The sequence below is a fragment of the Cavia porcellus genome, unplaced genomic scaffold (assembly GCF_034190915.1).
Source record: "Cavia porcellus strain 051 isolate PalLab524CR breed Dunkin Hartley unplaced genomic scaffold, mCavPor4.1 scaffold_20, whole genome shotgun sequence".
NCBI classification, from domain to species: domain Eukaryota; kingdom Metazoa; phylum Chordata; class Mammalia; order Rodentia; family Caviidae; genus Cavia; species Cavia porcellus.
Window position 1 is genome coordinate 54,365,538 of NW_026947503.1, and position 20,165 is coordinate 54,385,702.

The 20,165-nt window shown below is 40.3% G+C and overlaps 1 long non-coding RNA gene across 1 annotated transcript; it reads right to left on the bottom strand.

Moving 5' to 3' along the window:
* Positions 1 to 6,080: 6,080 nt before the first annotated feature.
* LOC134471879 (uncharacterized) lies at positions 6,081 to 18,525 on the bottom strand. Its single transcript, XR_010041585.1, has 4 exons — positions 18,286 to 18,525; positions 15,951 to 16,076; positions 12,437 to 12,667; positions 6,081 to 6,928 (listed from the first exon to the last, which is right to left on the bottom strand). It is a non-coding gene; the product is annotated as an uncharacterized LOC134471879 (long non-coding RNA).
* Between the last annotated feature and the right edge of the window lie 1,640 nt (positions 18,526 to 20,165).

The window sequence follows — 20,165 nt, forward strand, 5'->3', positions numbered from 1 at the left end:
GATTTACAGAAAAAAATGAACAGTAGGAAATCACTAGTTAATGGATTACATATTGCCATCTTAGAAATAATTGTTCAAGTCACAAAATTAAAGCTTGTAGAGTGCACATTCCAACAATGATACTGCAAACAGTTCTGTTCAATGATCCAATAAAACTCAGTGATATCATTTTCTATCTTATACACTTAAATATACATGCAGCTATATAGTTTAGAGCACTTTCTTTTCCTCTCTTTTGTACAATGACTATTACACATTTTGGCTTTCATTGCTCCCACGGTTCTTATTGCTTTTTTGGAAGAGAGTAAAACCAAATGTGACATAACAGAACAGAATCGGTCAAGTCAAAAGGGTGGACATAATAGATAATGTAAAAACATAATACAAGGTGATCAACAATGGTTACCATAATGCCTCCCGCTATCTCTAATAGAATTGCCTATATCATTAGTTATAATACAATTGAACAAAACAGTAAAGAACAAAACCGACAAAACCAAACCATTGGAGACATTGTAGGTCTTCAAAAGTAGATAAAAGTCAACGAGAATGGGCGTTATAATGAATCTCATTATCTTCACAGCTGATGCCTAAACTTTCGAACCTGATACTATCCAGCAAAACAGAATAGGGGAACATCAGTCAAAAACAAGATGGTGAGAGTAATACAGGGCTTCAAATCAAGATAATAGAAAGTCAAAGTGGGTTACTATAATATATCCTGCTATTTTTTCCCTTTAATTAAACGGATAAAAATAAAAAAGTAAATAATGGAGTGGAAATTGAGATAAAAGAGGGCATAACAGCGAAACAGCACAGATCAAAACATAACCATTTAAGCAGAATAGTGTTTCACCACCAGATAATTCCAACCCAAAAGTAGTTACCATATCGACTCTTTCCTTGAAGTCCTTGAGTACAACTTCGTATACTGTAGCATTAAGTATATCAAAACAATGTAAAACCATTTAAGAGAATGACAGCATTACAGAGTATTTAGAATCAACTAACAGAAAACGAGCAATGGTTTCTGTATAATCTCCTTGTCTTTAAAAGGTTTTTGCTTATACTATCGTACATAATAAAATCCAGTAAGATACAACCTATTTAGACCATTGGAGACAGAAGAACAAAAGCTAGATGAGACTTCAAAACAAGATGATACTAAATCAGTATTACCTATTAAGATGTCATTTTCTCCAAAATAGCTGTTCCTATCATCCAATCTTCTCTGCCTCATTTCTGTTGAGCTCTTTTTCTGTCAGTAGCTGTCAGTTTGTCTTCTTCATTTTGTTCTCTGCTCCATTCGTTGTGGCCTCCCCGCCACTATTTCTGGGTTCTTTGTATTTTTCTTTTTTTAGAATATCCTGCAATACTTTCTGTAGAGTTGAATTGGTGGTTGCAAATTCCCCCCAGTTCCTCTTTATCCTGGAAGCACCTTGTTTTTCCATCAATTTCCAGGGACAATTGTGCAGGATATCTCATTCTTGGCTGGAGATTATTATCTTTCAAAGCTTGAATTATTTCCCCCCATGCTCTTCGTGATTTGATGGTTTGTGCAGAGAAATCTGCTGTAATTCTGATGGGTGTTCCCTTGTAAGTGGTCTGTTTCTTGTCTCTGACAGCTTTTAATATTCTGTTTTTGTATTGAATTTCTGGAATTTTTATTATTATATGCCTGGGTGTTGCTCTGTTTGGGTTGTAGGTAGCTGGGGTCCTGTATGCCTCATACATCTGAGTATCTTTACCTTTTGCTAAATTAGGAAAATTCTCCTGGATTATTTCTGTGAGTAGCTTTTGTAGTTCACTTGTTTGTGTCCCTACTTCTTCTTTTATGTTCTTAATCCTTAAGTTATGGCTCCTCTTATCATCTTCTTGTCTTTGTATTATTGCTGTTTGTTTCTTTGTTATTTTTAAGGAGTTTTTCATTTCATTCTCCCATATTACAAGTCTGCCCTCCAGTTCAGATAGTCTGTCCTTAGTTTCTTTCAAGCTGTTATGCCAGTCTTGGATAGACTTCTTAGTTTCTTGGTAGTCCCTTTGAACCTGCTTCACGTACTCTATGCTTTCTCTGTTTTCTCCATCAAACAATTCTCCCCTCTTTTTCTGTTCTTCCATTCCACCATCTGTTTTTTCCTGGGTGGTGCTTAGCATTTCTCTAACTATTCTGCATACTTCTAGCTTCAGGTTGTTGATAACTTCATTCCTGAATTGGTCTATGAGGCTCTCTATATGGCGCTTTATGTCTATTGGTGCAGTGTCCGCTATTGCCTGTTTCTCAGAATTGGGGGCCGAGGAGCCTTTCTTGTTGCTGCCTTTTCCCATATTCTCTGTTCCTTATATATGCAAGCTTACATAGGAGGCCCAGCTTCCCTCCCTGTCAGCCAGAGCCTGATCGAATTGCACTGGCTAGGTGTTCCCACCCATCGCAGCGCACCAGGGAGTTACGGACTAGGCAGCCTACGCGGGAGTCGCCCCTCTGGGCCACCGTCAGGCTCTGGGATCTGGGTTGGGCCAGCCTACCGAGTCCGCCAGCAGCGTCACGCAGGCCAGGCACTTTTCACCAATCCCATCCGAGAGGGGAATGTGTGGCTGGAGTCACCACCGCACCCTGCTCCCACAGGACTGCCCGAGCCCAGAAAGTCCTCCGCTGGAGTCAAACTGTGGTAGAGTGTCAGTTTCTCTCACTCACCTCACCACAAGTCAGTGTATGCCTCCCTGCCTGTCCTGTTTTCGACTCCGTTCACAGACTCCCGTTCTCAGAGCTTCTGTGCGTCTCTCTCCTTGCTGAGCCGCTGTAGAGGCAGCCAGCCATGGCGCGGCGGGAAACCCAAATCGCGGCTTCCAATGGCGCAGGGTCCAGCCTCCACACCGAGGCTTTTCTGTTCCTGTTTTAGCACCAGGACTGCATTCCAAGTTGGTTTCTCTCAGCCCAGTTCGTTCCTGAGTCAGCAGAGCATATATCTACAGGCTTATGTCTCCTTAGTCCGCACCATTCCTGACTTCTGAACCAAGCCTTTCAGAGAGCCTCTGTAGTATCTGCTATCTGTCTGCCATGTTCTCCCGGAAGACAGTAAAATTCTTTATGGCTTAAGCTACTTTAGAGTTTTTTCTTACTTAAAACTAAAAGTGTCCTTCCTTGGATTTCCACTGGTGTTAGGTTAAAATCAAGCCCATTCACGATCTGGTCAGTCTGCCCACTCTCTGCCTTCATCTCTCTGTGCTGCCCTTTTGCTCCTCCCAGCCCCCTGATGATCAAACTCACCTTGAACTTAGTGACTCAAAGGAGCTATGTGCCACCCCCGACCCCTTCTCTTTCACTCAGAGTCCTAACATCCCTGTGTCATTCTGTCTGGAGTTTTGGTAACCCAACTACCATGCCTTCCCCTTAATGTCCACCTTTTTGTTTTGTTTTGGTTTGGTTTGGTTTCTTTTTGAGAAATGCAAGTATTGGGCTGGAACATAGCACAATGGTAAAGTACCTGCTTAACAAGTACAAGGCCCTAGGTTCGATCTCTAGAGCCACAAGCAAAAACTGTGTTTCATTTTAATACTTCAGTTCACTCTGCTGATAATAACACCCTACAGTCCCCACCTATTTCCTCCTTTCACCCTAAAGGCAATTACTTTGGTATTTTAGTCCTTACCTCTATCTTTCTTAATAATAGATTTGTGCTGCCACATACTGATTTTGTTAGCTCTTGGCTTCAGACTTTTATCTATTAACCTGACACTACTGAGGAAGATTTATTATCTCTCTTGCTTGTCCTCCCCAGCACTCAAATGTATACATGCATCCTGAAACATCCCCTTCACCTTGATTCTTTGCTTTCCTCGCAAGAGCTTTTGCTTTCCCAGAAGTTAGAAATGACCTTGGTTTTTGTTTTCTTAATTTTTTATATATTCACAAATTTGACTCCTAAATGCCTCATCATTTGTGTAGGTTTTCTCTTAAGCCACATGTGGTGGCACATTCCTGTAATCTCAGGCTAAGGGCTCATGAAGTTGAAGCCAACCTGGCCAAGATGACCTCTCAAAATAAAATCATAAGGGCTGAAGATGTGACTCAGTGCTAGAGAGCTTGGCTACAGTGTGTGAAGCCCTCAGCACGATCCCCACACACGAGCACCCATACGTACTTACATACATGTACACCCACATACATGCTGTCCTCTTACTGCGCTAGACATAGATTTACGTCATGCCATTCTCACTTATCTGAAGAAACCTCTGCCTGCTCCTCCAATCTGAACAAACTGGCCCAAACCTCCGGCATCCTGTGACCTCCTTTACCATCACCTTGAGGACCCCTTTCCTATCACCTGTGTTTGTCTTGTTCTCTCTTTCCTTTCCTTTTCATTTTATTTTTGTTTATACTGCACATCATTTCTAGATTTTTTTCTAAGTATAAAAATTTCGAATTTCTGGCTTACAGCTAAAGAAAAATCTGATGTAAGTGTCTTCTTGCGGTCTTCTTTCTCATCCTCATCATTTTATTGCTTTTTTCCTCTTTCTTCTCTTCTTCTTCCTCTTCTCCTCTATCCCTGTTTGACCCTCCCTTCTGACCTCATTCCCTTTCTTGCAGATTTCCTGTTTTTTCACCAATGTATTAGAATTTCATACTAATCTATTTCGATCCATTTTCTCCTTTCACTTCATTTTGCTATTTCTTTAATGAATTCTGTAATCTAGAAAGCAAGTCTTCCAATTCTGAGATGTGTGCTTGGCTTGCGCTTTCCCTCCCACCTTCCATTTGTCTCATCTCTCTTCTGACCTCCTACGGCTCTGCGGCTGAAACTCCTGTACCCTGTTAATGCTTAACTCACATGTTGCCATTCTCAGCTACCCAGTTGCATGTGTGAAGAGAGCAAATCCTCCAAACACAACTTGAGGATTATGAACTGGGAACTTCCCTGAAGACTGATCAGACTGGGCAGTCTCCCCAGCCATCAAGACAGGGAAGCCTTGCTGTCACTGTCTTCAGGTTTTTGCTCCTGGGATGGTCAGATGTCCCATAGAAAGATCTTCTGTCCCCTGAGTGAAGGCCTGGCTGTATGGCCTGCAGCAGTGGAAGATAACAAGACTCAGGAATTATCTCAACCCAATTACGGTATGCAAGGAGTGATTAAGATATATATATATAATTGCATGTTTAAATTTTAAAAATATGTTATACATGGCTACTTCAAACACATATCCTACCATACTTGTCACTTTCTGAAGCAGTCCTAGAAGTCCTCTTTCACGACTGTCTTTACAAAGTTTAGTCAAAAATATTTTGAGTGCCGCTGCCAAGTGCCATCAAATGGAAAATCAGGCTCCTAAAAATATTAGTGTGTTCTCATCCTCCTTACTCACTGAATCTGCCGCTATGTAACTTCTGGCTCTTCCATAGAGTCAAAATGACCATGAAAGGAAAAACGTTTTATCAATTCAGGACATCAAAGTAATTATAACTGCACAACTGAAAATATTCATAAAGACTCCTAGAAATGCTTCAGAAATTGGCGAGTGATAACTGTGCTTAAAGAAGCTAAAGAAAGTATTTTGGGGGAGGGGGGTGTAATGGTTGATACATTCTGTCAGCTTAAGAAGTGTAGAAGCTTAACTAGGTAACTCTGCAGTTCTGCATCCTGGGGTGTAGAGCACATGCACTTGAGGAGCTGTTTACACTCCAGGATGTTGTAATGGTTAATTCATTGTCTCAACTTGAGATTTTTAGAAGTTCAACTAAGTAATTTAGCAGGGGGCTGGGGTCCTTGCTTGGTAAATATCCTGAGCCTGTGCAAGAGAAGCACAGGGAAATGGTCTGAGTGCTACACTCACTCACAGTGTAAGGGAAGAAAAGAGGTTTTGCTCTTCCCTGCTTCTACTCTCGTTGCTTTTGCTGTCTTCTGCCACCTTAAAGTGCTGCCCAATGCCACGGGCCAGCTTGCACTGGAGTCAACTGATTATGGACTGAAACCCCCACAAACTGCGAGCTAAATAAATCTTTCCTTCCTTAAATTTGGATGTCAGGTATTTTGTTTCAGCCATAGGACCAAAGTAACTAGGACAAGGGGAATCAATAACAATGTGTCTTTTGCTATATTAATTTTTATTAAATTTAAACATTCACCATATATTTTGATCATGCCTAGTACAGTCAACTGACCTGTCTCACTATGATACCTCCATCTTCAAGGAGGTCAAGTTTCTCCCTCTAGAAGAAAATACTCTTTCCTTTGCCACACCTGGGAGGACCCACGGCCTGGTTATCCACAGCTGGCAAGATGATCCAGACATTTATTTCAAAAACTAACTTTCAGCCAATCTCCCCCTTTTAGTCTGTCTACCCACCCAACTTCTAAAAGAACCACACATTCTCCATTTCTGAGCTGCATATTCTGAGGAGGAAGTTGAGTTGAATCCCATCCATCCCTGCCTGGGCTTAGCCTTAAATTCCTCTTGGTCCTCTACGACTCAGCAGCTTTCCAGGTTACAAAACATGAGTTATCACCTCATTTTCTGCTATCTTCATCCTTTGGGACTTGAGCTATTTAAAAGAAAACACTTAGGATTTGTTCTGCTGGGGCTGGGGATTTAGCTTAGCGGCATAAGCGCCTGCCTTGGAAGCAGGCAGTCGTGAGTTCGATCCCTGGTACCGATAAAAAGGAAAAAAGACCAAAAAAAAAAAAAAAAAAAGGATTTGCTCTGTGGAGATCTCAGCAGGGAATGAAAGTATTTAATCCATCTTCCAATCTCTTCCTTCTTTGTGACACTGTTCCAGAGCCTCTTGGAGCCCTGGTTTGGTGTCTCTGATGTCTGTCTTCTCTCTTTCCCTCCCACCAGATATGTGGGTGTGGATATTAAACCAAGCCACACGTGGATTTGGGGCGATTTCTGTCCCTTCAGATTTTGATTTGGTGAAGACAATCTTTTCCTGATTCTGTAGGTAAAGTTGACAAATATTTTCTGCTTACTCATATGAAAAAAACAGTCCCGGGATGACATTAATCACAAAACCAGATTCATTAATTAGGAAGTTTTCTACCCAAAGTATATTTTAAAGCGCCTCAATGTTTCTTTAAAATGATAAAAGTCTGTCTTTGTACTTTGCTATCACACACTTGGTGCTGCCTGGCTTCCAAGACCAGCATATTCCCATTCTCTCCTCTCCTCTCCCCTCACCTCCTCTTCCCTCCTTCCCCTCCTCTCCTGTCCTCTCCTCTCCTGTCTCTTCTGTCTCCTCCTCTCCCCTCTCCTCCCCTCCCCTCCTCCTCCTTCTTCTCCTCTTCTTTACTCTCTTCTCCTCTCCTCTTCCTTCCCTTCTCTTCCCTTCCCTTCCTCACTCCCTCTTTTTCTCTGTTTCTTTTTGTTTTTGACAAAGCTCACTCAGCTTTAAGCTGAGAGATAAACCTGGAGAAAAGGAATCAAGTATAGTTGTCAGATTTAACAAATAAAAAATTCCTAATTTATGAGTAAGTACAGCTGACTTTTTTCCTTCAAAGGTTGTTTTGTTTTTAATTTCTAACACTTGGGGATTCCCATTCTTGGGAATTCTTCTTACCTCCAACTGTCATGACAACCCAAAGGGGATACACTAGTCCTCTAGGTCTCCCATCAGCCCTTGCCCACTGGCTCACAGCAAGCTTCACTGTGGTTCCAGCTTTCCCTTTCTCTCAGGAGAAGCACGCTTCCTCTGTGCTGACAAACGCAAGGCCCACAGCAGGCAAGATCCCTAGGTAACATCAAAGCAGCTCAACACCCTTCAGACACCCTTGAGAAAGAGTTAGATGCCAGTCCACGGTGACTCCCACACCCCAAATACACAGCAAGTTCTCCGAGTGATCATATTAATGGCTGGCTGTGAAGTATGTGGTATCATTTCCACTCTACTCCTTAGGGCTTACAACAGCATTTCCAGCAAGGAGATCCTTTTTCTGCCCTATCGACTTGCACAGCCTTCACACAGATAAAAGGGCCAAAAGAAAAGGAAGTTGTCCAAGTATATTACTTCATAAATTCAATGTCAGGGAGAACTTGCTTCACATTGCCTTTGATTTTCCTTGTCTAGTCTGTCAATGTTTTAATCAAAACAAAGACATAAATTATTCATTTTGAAAACTCTTGTTCACTTACTTCAGTTTCCAACCAGCTATCTGTAAAACTTGTTGAGGATAGGGAACTATAGGGTGGCTCAAAAATGCATAGTACAAGGCTAGAAATCTGGATGGATGGATGGATGGATGGATGGATGGATGGATGAATGGATGGATGGATGGATGGATGGATGGATGGATAGATTGACAGATGACTGAAAGAGTGACGTGGTCATTACCAGTATGCTGGTAATTAACAAATGATTAATTATTTCTCCTCCCCTTACCCAACAGAAGTATGAGTTTCAGCTTTTTCTTGAATGTGAAAAAATTAAAAAGAACAGAACTCTAAGCTTTCAACAAACTATCAATAAAAATCTTTAAAATATCTTTTAAAAAATTTTAATATGAAATCTATAGCCTTGTATTTCTTATAGCCCAGATGTCATCCTAAGTAGGAAATCAAATAAAGTACTCAGTAAAGATGTCCCAGCATCATAATTCTCTGAAAACACAAGTTTTCCCTCCTTTCTAAGAGGAAATTTAAACTAGATTAACATGAAATTAAGTTGGGTAGGGCTTTTTGTACTGTTCAAGCCAAGTGCAGCAGGAAAAGTAAATTATATTCCTATTCTAAAATTCTGTGATCCTATATATGAATAATAGAAAATAATTTAGACTTCTGAAATTCTTCTAGCAATAATTTTGCAGTTTCTAGTTATAAGAATTTGAAGCATGTTATATTAGAATTTTCTCACTAAATCCTCCCATAATAATACTGAATTTGCTTTTATTTATTCAAAAAGGAGTGAAGCAGTCCATAAAACATTATAAGGAAGATTTGCGTTAACATAAAACTTACTGAAGTAAAATCACCTCAAATGTGTTTTGTTTCCAATCTGTTAGCCTACACTTCATGAATTTATCATGCTCTTTTTCTGCTTCTCAAAAGGGTTTGAGGTCTCAGATTTTTAAAGATGTATGTAAGTACACAAAGGTAAGAAATAGCAAAGACATAAAACATAAGGATTGCACATAGTGAGTCAGAGATGAGACACCTGCTGCATTTCAAACTAAGTTTAGGGCTAGGAAAACGGCTCGGTGCATGCCTACTATGCATGAGGCCTAGGATCTCCTGCACTTTCAAAAATCCCATAACTTTAGCTCTAAAATTGCTGTAATACTGTCCACTAAATATGCTACATGGTAACAGAAAAATGTCAGTTTTGAGTACTAAATTTCAGAAATAATTTATCCTATTCATTCATATGGCGAATATATATTGAGTATCTCTTATGTGCCAGGAACTCTCTGAAGTTCTTTATAAGTATCAACAGTGGAATCCTTAGTAATTGTACTGAAAAATGGATTATTATCCCTCTTTTTCATATTAAAAAAGATGCATTGCCCATGATCACAGCCAAAAATAAACAGCTATTCCTTAACCAATGTAGTTGATTTCCAAAGCCTCTACTTCTGATTGATACACTGTTGTAAAATCTTCTTCCAAAGATTAAAAAGAAGTTCTATTTCTTAAACCACTACTGATTCAAAGCCAGGGGATGATGTTTACTTTCCAGTTTACACTCAAACCTTTAAGCTGCTTAGCAGGAATCACTGAGATGACTGGTTCTCAAACCCATGAACCTTGGAAGCTTCTTCTAGGGCAGAAACTTAACCTGTCTGGGTTTGAGTGAAGACACAGACAGCGAGGAAAGGTTGGAAGAACCTCCCTGTCAAATGTCCAGGCCAGAAAAGCCCATGAGAGAGCTGCCGGGTTGGTCTATCTCCTACACAGTTTGTCAGTCAACAAAATATCATCTTGTGGAGTTTAATTTGGAAAACAGTAGCCCCCAATTTTTACATCCTGGGAAAATCTTATTAAATATTCAGACCTCTAAATTCTTAAACATAGGAAGGTGAGCTACCCTGGGACACCATGCCCCCTAGGCATGACAGCCTCTAGACGTGTTAAGCAGTCTGTACTCCCTTTGGATGAGGTGACTCTGAACATGTCACGCCACTCCAGCCCACCTCTTGCAACTTCCTATCCCAAGTTGGATTGCATCCTAATGACTGGAAAGTCACAAGGCAGATCTTTGGGCAGTGAGTGGAGGCCAGGTCTGGTGACACCAAAAAAGTAAATGAGCTTGAGGTTTTGTCTTTATTCCCTTTGAAGAAAGGGTTTACCCCTTGGTTTTCAAGTGCTACATATAAATTTAAATACAGACTGAAAGCATATGGAGAAAGTTGAATTCCTTTCAAACCTTGCTGACCTAAATAAGGAGAAGAGATCTTTACACTACAAGAAGAAATAGAAAACAAGACGAAAAAAACAAAAGTAGGATATGGTTTTCAAAAGGAAGTTCCCTGTGATGTGACCCTCCCACCATCCAATAAATCCTCCAAGTTGCTTGCAGAAAACAAAAGCAGTAGTTAAGGAGAGAGAGGGAGGAAAGGAAAGAAGAAAAGAAGGAAGGAAGAAAGGAAAGAAGGAAGGAAGGAAGGAAGGAAGGAAGGAAGGAAGGAAGGAAGGGAGGGGAGAGGAAGAGAGAGAGAGGGGTGTTGTGAGAGGTTAGGTTAGGTTGATAAGAATTTCTTCTCCACACTGTGGAAGAGGCCAAATTCTGCACTTAAGGTTTCACTAAACCCAGTAGGAATGACAGCTTCAACCCAGGAGCCCAGAGAGAGTAAAGCACCAGGGGAAGCCCTGCTGGGAGAACTTGTGGAGACCAAACTGAAGGCTCCAGACTTTCAACCCAAGGGTAAGCAGACCTGAAGGGTAACTGGCCCCCACAAGGAAATGCTGCACTCCACTTCCCCCCAGAGGCAGTATGTCCCCCACCCCCACCTCATCCTCAAGGAGGCTCACGGGCCAAGCAACAGTTAGCATAAAGTCAGGAGACAATATTCTACTAAAAATCAACTTTTAATATGAAGTTTCCAACATTTTGTGAAAATCAGTAATACTAACAAGCTTTGGTGTGTAATTCCCTCCTCTCCCCACCAGCTCACATGTTCCTCTAAAAATAAAACAGTCAACTATATCTTGTCATCACACAAACTTACTAAAGAACATTCTGGAAGGCTTACAATGACTTTGAGGAGTTTTTTTTTAATGGAGGAAAATATAAATATCCTGATATAAGATAATTGTACCACTGGCAATCTCTTGAGAATTACACTCTAATTTTTTTAACTTCTACTGTTTTTGAGACTTTCCCCAGAGGCCAGGTGTTTAGGAGCAGGATGTGACTAACCGACTGTCAAAATTAAGTTGATGACAATAAGCAACAATAAGAGGAGAAATAACTGTGATGATAGTAATAATCCTAGAAGTGCTATTAGAGCAAGGTGTTGCTATAGAAACTGTGAAAATGAGGGGGTGAAAGATGGAGAAAATCTTTCACAATGGAATGGTGCCTTCCCAGAACTTCTGAAAATGAGCTTGTCTATTGTATCCTAAAGATGACTCGGATAAGTAGCAATCTTTTACTATTATCCACAACAGAATTAAGGATATGGTGGCTTGCCAAAATTGAGAGGATGTGTCAGAGTGGTAGGTGGGGGTATTTGCCTTTAGGTGCCACCTCAGAGAAACGGCTGTGTAACATTTTTTTAAAACATAATTGAGGCCAGCTGCAGGTGAAGAATGTACACAATGAAATGAAAATGTGACAAGCATGTTGTTCTTTTCCATCTTTATAGTTGTCCCAAGCAGTTCTAGTTCAGTAGTGGCACACATCATTCTCTAAGGCACAATATAGAAATCTTCTGATTGAAATGTGAGTGGATATAAAAATCTCTCCAGTGATTTCCAAAGAACATAAAGGAAATGTTGGTGCAGAAAGAGGTCAGAAAATCCATCTGGATTGCTTTGAAGCTTTGCAATTATATCTTTGGGGTGGGACTTTTTGTTTAAAAACATTTGTCACAATGTTGTGTGATGATATGTGAAGTCATTCCTTGTGATAGCATATACCTTGGCAAACACTTGTGAAGAAAATCACTCTCAATGCCTGAGACGGTTAGCCTGTCTGAGAGTGGGCTTGAAGGCTTATGGTATGAAAATCAAGCTCTGGAGAAGCTGAGCTATGGAAAGTGGACCAGCATCTGCCAGCCATGGCACCCACCTCCAAAGTGACAGAGAACAACCTCCCCAATTACACAGCTTCCCCAAGCATCTCTGAGATTGGCATCTAGGATGGCAGGGAGCAGGCAGTGAGGCTGAGGCTCTATATTAGTAGAGACCAGTGATGCCAAATGTTTGAGACTGGGTGCCCAAACTGCAATCCTGCTTATTTATCACAAAAGGCCAAACTGCCCCTATGGGCACTCCTACCTGATGCTCTTACCTGATGTTAGGGTGATTTTAGGGCGACTTGGCTTCGTGCTGATGGAGAAGGTTTGGCCTCTCTGTTGCAGCACGCATGCCATCAGTTCACCATCACTGGTACAGGCCATCCTCCAGTCTCCTTCATTCTTCTCCCCATGTGAGACAATAACTACAAGTTTTTCCTCTTTTCCCGAATAAATACATCGTGATAATAGTTGTATGATGTCTATTTAGCTGCATGCAAGCTGATCTGAAAATAATGCAATAATTTCATTTAAAGTGTCCATCCTGCCATGTTGCCCTCCTTCCCAGGAAATGGGGTCCACTTGCATGGATCTAATTCAAAGCAAATAATGCCAAATGATTCTTCATATGATATTCTGACAGCCATAAATTTCTCCTAAGTGTAACTAGTTTGGAGATCCAGATAAAACTGCATTTAAATTTTCTCTCCATTACTTACCAGCCATGAGAACTGTATCTTTCTCAGCCTCATTTTTCTTCTTCTTAAAACAAGGATGATGAAACTATTCAAATTATTGGAAGGATAAAAAGAAATATATGTGCCCTGACTTGTCCATTAAGCCTTTGGTGTTTCATTATAAGTGATAAATATCTGGTGACTTCTGCTATTGTCAGTCATTATAAGACATCAGTTTACTCTAATAGAAAGAAAATAATGGCAGAGTCGTGCTATAGTCCTGTGCTGAAATTTCCTCCCCTAATCAAGAAGAGTAGCTTCCCTTAAAACCAAAACACTGGCTCCAAAGGTTTGCAGATGGAGGGGAGGAAGTTGCATGCCCAGAGGGACAGCCAGTGTGAAGGACAGAGTCTACTACAATAAGCCTTGGAAATCTCCAAAATGATACCATTACTTCGAAAGTTTTCTGGAAGGGCAGTTCACAAACCCTCTGAGGACTAGAAGCCCCAATCTCATTTGATGTAGCCCAAGGCATCTGACTCCAAAAGCAAGGAATAGCCACAGATCTGGCTCCAGGTAGCTTCTAAGATCTTACAAATTTCCACATCCACTGAGTCCCTTCCTGGTTCTAATTTTGAATTCTGCAAACAGTGTAGAACAAAGACCTTGGCCCTCTTTATCTCTCATTGTTCCTTTTTCCTCCTTATCCAACCAAGTTGCAAAAGGAATCCCTAAAGTAGCATAAAACACACATTCAGTTATCAAAGTTTTCAGTCCCCGCATCACTTTGATTTCACTTAAAGGAATCATTCAAAGGACATCTTTGCAAACTGGTATCCAAACAAACAGACTAGCATGAAGCAAGAGTAAGTGATTTGAATTCTAAGAGATTTCCCCTTGAAATAAGCTTTGTAGTAAAGGTTGTGATGCCAAGAAAAGATAAAAGAAAGCACAGTTACAGATGGAGTTCGGAATGACTTAAAAATCAAACATAATCATGAAATGTTAGGAGTTTAGCCAGATGAGAATGCAGTGAAGTCCTCCAATCTTTCATTGTGATTTCTATTTCATATACTCTGAAGGCTGATGTCAAGGAGTGGGCAAGCCCAGAGGGGCCCTTGGAAAGGTTCAGAGGGCTCCCGGTCAAGGTTGGCCCCATCATTAGGCAGGACAGGCAGTAGCCTAGAGCTACAAAATATTAGAAGCAATGAAAACTCATAGTGACTGGAGATTCTGTGACTGACTGCCGGGGTGAGGCACCAACATTTTTCAGTCCACCTGGAGCAATAAAAGTCTTCATCTCCACCTTTCAATTCAATCAGGGACACACAGTATTGATTGCCAATGTTAAATTACTCTGAGGGCTTTTTTGCTATTGTTGTTGAATGCAGATACTTCCCATTGTTTCTATACATATCTCTTTGGGGAAAAAAGAAACTTGAAGGAGTTATATAATTTGAGATACTAGGCACTCAAATGTGTTTTAATAAGCAGATGTTACTGATTTATACATTTCTACTGCCTGAATAAAGACTCACTGAATTTCAAAGACAATATTAGAGTTTGAAGGATTTTAAGTTAGGCATAGTGGTTCGGGCAGCAATCAGGAGGCCAGGGCAGGAAGATCATGCATTCCAGGCCAGATTGGGCTACCTAATCAGTTCCTGGCTTGATAGCAAAATAAGTACGAAGATGCTTACATTGGGACTTTAAACTACGTGTGTGTGTGTGTGTGTGTGTGTGTGTGTGTGTGTGTGTGTGTTATTATAGATTGAATCTACGGCCCTGCACATGCTAGGCAAATGCTTTACCACTAAGCTATACCCCTTCCATCCTCTCCTCTCCTCTCCTCTCCTCTCCTCTCCTCTCCTCTCCTCTCCTCTCTTCTCCTCTCCTCTTCTTCAGAGTCAGGGTCTCACTAAGTTAGCCAGGCTGGTCTCAAATTTGCAGTCCTCCTGCTTCAGTCTCTCAAATAGCTGGGATTAAGTTTGTCACTATACTCAGCTTTAAGAGCTACCTTTCTGTAGGTTGGTTTAATAAAATAAAATATGGAAGAGTTGATCACTGACTTTCAAAGATCAACGTACTTGTTGAAAACAATTTAAATACTCTCTATTAAACAGCTTCTACACAACTAGGCAAGATTAACCAGAGGTCCCACAACCTTCTGCAAAACATATTATTTATCATCTATTGAATGCTAAGTTCTCACAACTAGCAAGCAGGCTCCCATGAATGCATCCATACTATGATGCCCAACCCCTGCTCCCTCAATCTAGTGTGATGTTCTTTGTATTTGTTCCTGCAATTATGTAATTCGATTAAATATTCTTGAAAATAGTTGGTATGAATGTAATAGCCAAAGATCTACCATCTCTATGAAAACCATAGCAAATGCATTAGAAAGAGGCTGTAAAGAGGAGTCACATTTAAGAACGCTGTCATGTTAAGTGAGCCAGACGACTGTGAAAAGACTGAGGACAAATGATCAGGAAAAGTTAGAAAAACACAAATCTTAGATTGCTTTGTCAGTTTGTAAGCTTTCCCACCCTCGAAGAAACTGAAACTGATCATCGTTAACAACGCCCTGGGGATGTCACTCGTGCACGAGTCAAGGAAGGACATTCTTCACAGTTCAGACTCAAGGGGCAAGGTCTTGATCCACTTGGCAAGGCTGATGAATGGGAGTATAATCATGGGTTTCAGGGTTAGTCAAAATCTTAGATTGATTCCTACTATCATGATTCCATGACTTCGCTGGAGAAAGGACCAAAGGTTTTATTTTTATCAAAGAAAACGAATTGTAATACCAAAGGAGGTGGCGTCTTGGGGTCATATTGAAATGATTCCTCCTTTCTTTTATTTCCAGCAGCATCCTCACTCCGAAAGACACAGAAAGACTGTGAGTGTCCTTCCTTGTGATTTTCCCATCGGCTGACATTAGCATTTATTTCTAGGTCAGATGGCACATACGTCCCTACAAAGAGTGACAGTTTTCGTGCCTCCCTCAAAAGAGACGATAAAAATACAATGGAATATGGTCTTTTAATCTGGAAGCCATGAAAGAAATGTTGAGAGATGGAGGCAAAACTACTCCCAGATGAACCCTCACCACATGAAAAGCCGTAGAGCATATGGCTCTGCACACAGGAGGCTCCCTCTTGGAGGACAATCAAGGCAAGGCACAGACAGGACCAGGAATGCTGATGACTCCTTCAGTGCAATCTCTTCTCAAACCCTAGGAAATGAAATATACCATGTTTTATCAGCTGTCTACATTCCAAGATGCTGCTTCTATACAAAAGATCAGACACGATTGGGGTGGTGATTCTGAAGCTGTTTACATGTTACAGTGGGAAAGGCAGGGCCACACAGTAACTGATTCCCATGAAGCCACACCCACCTGTTATCTTCAGTGATTAAACAACACGACAACGCCACCTTATTACCTTACCATTAAAGTGACTGGAACATGTTAGCCGTGTATGATCTGATCAGTTTACACACTAAGGAGAAGTGGATTTGTTTGCTGTAGTACACACTTGCTGTGGTCTGGATATGGTTTGATTGCGTTGAAATTTTGGTCCTTTGCTGGCAAAGTTGAGAGACATTGGACTTTTAAGAGAAAGAGTCTGGTAAAGGTCACTGGGGGTGCTGCCTTCAAAATGGGTGCAGCTCTCACGGGTTCATGGTTATTTCCCTTTCATGACCGAGTTGATTTAAAACAGCAAGCCTGACCCTTCAATCCCCTCTGACTGCTTTCAGTTAAACACAGGAGGAATAACATAGTATTTTAGTTATCAATAATGTAGTGTTAAGAATTGCTAAGAGTGGGGCTGGGGATTTAGCTCAGCGGCATAAGCGCCTGCCTTGCAAGCAGGCAGTCGTGAATTCGATCCCTGGTACCGAAAAAGACAAAAAAAAAAAAAAAAAAAGAATTGCTAAGAGTAAATTTTAAGTGTTCTCAATCCCCCCCCAAAAAAAATAATTATGGGAGGTAGCATTTGTTAATTAGCTTGATTTAATCATTCCACAAATATACACACATTTCAAAACTCACACTCTGCATCATAAACATGTACCTATATAATTTGTTTCTGTCCACTATTTTGCTTAAATGGCTATGTTTTGACCTGTACTGTTTTGTTGTTATGCCCTCTTTTTTTATCTCAATCTCCTTTTTATTATCTACTTTTTCATTTTTATCCTTTTAATTAAGGGAAAATAAATAAAAAATAGCAGGATATATTATAGTAACCCACTTTGATTTCCTATTAACTTGATTTGAAACTTTGTATTGCTCTCACCATCTTGTTTTGACTGATTTTCCTCTATTCTGTTATGCTGGATAGTACCAAGTTTGAAAGTCTAGGCAACAACTATGAAGACAATAAGATCCATTGTGACGCCCATTCTGGTTGACTATTATCTTCTTTTGAAGTCTTCTAATGTCTCCAATGTTTTGGTTTTATTGGTCTTATGCTTTACTGTTTTGTTCAATTTTATTATAACTGATGATATAGGCAATTCTTTTTAAGATAACAAAAGGCATTATGGTAACCATTGTTGATCACCTTGTATTTTGTTTTTATATTATGTATTATGTCCATCCTTTTGATTTGACTGACTCTGTCCTGGCATGTCACATTTGGTTTTACTTTCTTCAAAAAAAAAAAAAAAAAGTAATAAGAACTGTGGGAGTAATAAAACCCAAAATGTGTAATTGTCATTGTACAAAAGAAAGGAAAAGAAAGTTCTGTAAAAGATATAACTGCATATATATTTAAGTGTATAAGATAGATAACCATATTACTGAGTTTTGTTGGATTATTGAACCAAACTGTTTACAGTCTCACTGTTTGAAAGTCCCCTCTATATGCTTTAATTTTGTAACTTCAACAACTATTTCTAAGATGACAATATGTAATTAACTAGTGATTTCCTACTGTTTATTTTTTCTGAAATTCTGTATAACTTGTACCCTTTTTCTGTTTTTTTTTTCTTTTTTCTCCTTAGATAAAATTAAAAAAAACTGTAAAAAAAATAATTTGTTTCTGTCAATTAAAAATAAATAAATGCTTTGGGGGAAAAACATTTTTTGGGGAAAAAGCAGTGTATGTAGGAATATTTAAAGGAGAACAAATTCTTTCATGAAGTCATCATTTAAAAAAGTGAGAATATATTTATAAAAATTTCTTTATGTTTTTAAATTTTTTGCAATAAGGAAAATTCTGTAATAAACATGAAATAGTACGAGTAGAAGAATAGAGTAGCATTCCGTGTCCTGTTTATCACTAGCCCCATATGTTCTCTCACAGAAATAACAACTCTTTTTTCGTAAACTAACCTTGATAGAATGCGTACACCCGAACACCGATTTAGAATTAATTAACTTTCTCTACATTCAGGATTTCATTTATCCAATCAAACAGTTTCTGAAGGTTTACCTGCTCTATTCCAGCAACTCTGACATGGGAGAACTCTGAGACGGAAAGAGCTGTTCAAATATCAAAGGCTGGTTTTCAGTCTGACCGTCACTTCTCAGGCACAACCTCTTCACAGCAATCACTAACTACTCTTGAGAAAGGGAAAAAAATCACCAAAACTTCACAGAGATGAAAACAAATTTTCAGCCACTTCCACATTTTGTAAAAGAATTGTATAATATTCTCATTGTATCCGCACTAAAGGCAGCAGACTCCACCGCAGCGGCTAAGGAGGCCGGAATGTTGGTTGGCAGCACCACCTAATGGCCGCTGGACAGAACCTGTCTCTCTACCTTGAGAGCATGCCTTTTTATAGGTAGTTTTTTGGTAACAGACATAATAGGCATTTGCCTCATCACTGCTCTCAAGTTTAAAAGGGGGCACATTCCCCAGATCACCTCCTAAATGCTGACAGAAAAGTGACTGGACAGTGCTAGACTTATTCGAATTAATGGTAACCAATGAGACTAACAAAGCTAATAGACTTGTGGCGTCACAATTAGCAAGACAACATCTCGTGTTCTGTTCAAGGCACCTCCTTTTGCCCTTTTTACAACCCAAGGAAAAGGAAATAGAAACTTCCTAGTATAAACCTTCCTGTAACTTAGAGGCTCTCTGCAAAAGAACTCCAGGCAAAATTCAGGCTGAGACTCTCTTTCCAAAGATTAACTTCAAAGAGCATCACAAAAGTGGTACAGCTCCCTCCTGTTAAACTTGGATCTAGGAGAAAGGCCTTCTGCCACTGGTTCCACCCCAACTATGAGTTTTCACTCAGAAACACCAAAGGATCCTGGCATGCCCTAAAGTCAGCCAGGTGCTGTTTATTCAATTAATCCATAACAGTTTCTGATTTCATTATTTTCATGATTTTTAAAAAACAAATTACTAAATCAGATAAACACACCTAACTTCCCCATTCCTGCCACATCTTTCTTTTTTGTCCTCTGGCTTTCTTTTGCTTAATTTTTATTAGAACACAATGATTCCATTCATCATGGGGAGCTGGAACACACACAGGACACACTTTCATTCTTTCTGTGCCCTGTTCCCCTCCCTCCATCTTTGGGTCTCTCCCTGTTACTGACTGTCCTTCCCCCCAAGGCTTTCTATTCCCTGATGTTTACCTCCACACAGAATTCTGTAGTACTCTTATCTACTTTATCATACTTTCATCAGGATCCTGGTTTTCTGGAAACCAGTTGCCCCTCTACAAGCCTCTCTTTCAGGTTTAGTTTGGTTTGTTTTGGTTTGATGGTACTGAGGGTTGAACCCAGGGACACTCAACTGCTGAGCTACATCCCCAGACATTTTTTAAATTTTTGTTGCAGGACAGGATTTCATGAAGTTGCGCAGGCTGGCTTTGCATATGCAGTCCTCTGCCTCAGCCTCAGGAAGGGCTGGGGTTACAGCAGTGCACCCCCACACCCGCCCTGTCTTTAACCTCACATCATTCCAGTCAGGAGTTTTGCTTCTGATCCTCATTTTGTTTGCTTGTTTGTGGGGATTGTTGGGGGTGGTTGTGTTTTGTTATTGGTGTTTTGGGTTTATTTGTTGTTTTTTGTGTTTTTGAGGGTTTGTTGTTTTTTTGTTTTTTGCTTTTTTGAGGGTCTCACTATGTAGTTCAGGTTGGGCTTGAGCTCACTGTGTAGCCCAGGCTGGTCTCAGACTTGCTACAATCCTCCTGCCTCAGCCTCTGGAGCGCTGGCATTATAGTCATGCACCACCACACCCAGCTTGGTCCCCAGTTTGAACACTGAGCATTATGCAGGACAAGCTGTAAAACAGAACAGCCTGGCCCTGCAACATGTCCATGCCATCTGATCCCACCTCAGTCCCCTGAG